Source organism: Rhagoletis pomonella, unplaced genomic scaffold (genome assembly GCF_013731165.1).
Source record: "Rhagoletis pomonella isolate Grant_MI unplaced genomic scaffold, Rhpom_1.0 Rhpom_scaffold_00002, whole genome shotgun sequence".
Classification (NCBI taxonomy): Eukaryota; Metazoa; Arthropoda; class Insecta; order Diptera; family Tephritidae; genus Rhagoletis; species Rhagoletis pomonella.
In genome coordinates, this window is record NW_023458556.1 from 86,271,962 (window position 1) to 86,274,402 (window position 2,441).

Here is a 2,441-nt window from a genome sequence, read left to right on the forward strand (position 1 = left end):
GTGGCAGCGTTACACACCTTCGGCAAAAAAAAATTATAAAAAAATCAACGGTAATTTTTAGCCACTTGAAACTTGCACATTATTACACTAAAATTGACTGGGCTATAAAACTGTATACTCAAAAAACACAACTGATAAAAAAAATTTAAATTTTGATGAATTTTTTTCTTTAAGTGTTCTATAAAATCTTAAGCTTAGATTTACATGGTATTTGTTAGGGAAAGAACTGTATTTTAATTGAAAAATCTTTAATAAATACGTATACTTCATTAAATGTTCATGTTTTATTCAAGGATTTACATATTTATGTAAGTTAACAAAAAGATGTAACTACATCAATAATTATGTTCGCTTAAGTAACCGCATCGAGGTACTTAAGCGGGTTCTTTTAAGTACCCAACCCGCCTAAGTACCTCAAAAAGCTGAAATTTTTCGTGAGGTACTTAAGCGGGTTTTACTGTATTATAATGATAATGGTAACATATTCGCATATAATTTAAGGATTACAATTAAGAAACCTTAATTAAAATGTAATCGTAATCAAAAATTACCCTGCTCTGTTACATACATGCATTCTTCATAACGGTTTCAATTAGTGTTGGAAAGTATCGAGTACTTCTGAGCATCGAGTCCGTTGGTATCGATACTTTTAAGGATCGGGTATTTTTGAGAGTACTGAGTACTTTCTTCAAATGTTCATATGATTGGGTAACTAAAAAGGTTTCAAGTATTGTACTTGAAAATTATTGAAATTTGAAATTGAGTACAATCATTTATGAATATCGGTAAATGCAAATAGAATTCAGTAATTTTAAGTATCTATTCGACACTTAATACTGAGTACTTTGAATCGAGCCTGAGTAATTGTATCAAAGTGATGATTGGAACAGATTATTTTTGAATACCGAGAACTTTCGAGTTGTTTTAAGTTCTGAGTACTTTTGAGTTCTTTTGTGAGTACTGAGCATTTTGGAGTAGTCAGTATCGATACTTTTAAAAATCGGGTACTGTCGATCCTTTTGAGAATCGAGTTCTGAGCAGGGTAAGAAAATATTTATATATGAACGCTCGCGCACCTACATACATTTACGATTTTATACGCGAACGTCAACGTATCAAATATTTTCTATTGATTCTCGTTCGCGAACGAGAAGCATAAACAAGTCCAGATCGTTCGCGTTCGGGAAGGTTGGGTAGAAAAAAATTCCCGCTGTTGTTCGTACGCGTATGTATTGGTGGACCTATTAGAGTTGTCAAACTATCGTTGGCACTATCGATAGTTTCAATTTTTTTAGACTATCAATACTCATTGATAGTTTTTTCTTATACTATCAAAAATATCGATAGTTTAGTAGGACTATCGAACTATTGTTGGTAATACCTGAATTTTTTAATTTGAATTAAAAATTTTGTTTTTACCTTCCTTTTATTAGCTCGGGATGTAACTATGTAATATTGATGCGCCTAAAAGATGCAGCGATTTCTATTCTCAAGTCACATACCTGATGACAGTACGAATGGCAATTATAATAGGGAGGTTTTAGTTTTTTAAACTATAATTTTATTATTTAGTGTGATGCCGACGTCATATTCAAATATGCATGCATTTAGGCCAACACACATACATGTGTTAATCGTAAACCCTGTTTTGTTTGTATAACTTGTGTTTGTTTTTGAACTTTCTAAAAAGAGAAGTATTTTGGCTAAGCAGTTACTTGATTTTGAATGATTATAACTTTTATAAGATAATATTTATTTCACTATGATCCTGTAAAAACAAAGCAACCTAGCTGATTTAGCGTTATCGATAGTGCTATCGATAGTTTTGTTTTTTTCGAGACTATCGTGAATATTGATAGTTTTTCTGAAAACTATCAAAACTATCGATGGTGTGACTATCGGTAGTTTGACACCTCTAGGACCTATGATTCAATAATACAAGGTTAGACAATTATTGAGAGCCGCGGTTTGACACTCCCTTACAAAAAGTTGCATTTACGAAGGACAGAGAAATGGCAAGAATGCAATCCCTTGTTGCGAAAATGGTAGTATAAAAGTACGCAAAGTACGCAATTGTTAGTGAAATTCCTTTTGTAAATTCCAATAGGGATATTCACGATCCGGTGCATACTGTCTAGCATGGTGCATAGATAGCATGATTGGCTAATTTTGTTGTTGTTTGAACACATGAAACAACAACAATCATGCTATTTATGCTATCTATGCACCATGCTAGACCGTATGCACCGGATCGTAAATACCCCTAATGTATTTGCAAGAAATCTGGCATTTTAATCGTAATATTGAACGAAATATTAATATGTCTACGTGAATTACGTAATTTCTGTGCTATTTAGGTGTATAAAAACTGCAAAAGGACTATTATTAAAATAAACAAGTAAGAGCAGCGCTGTCTTCGGCTATGCCGAAGGCTTCATACC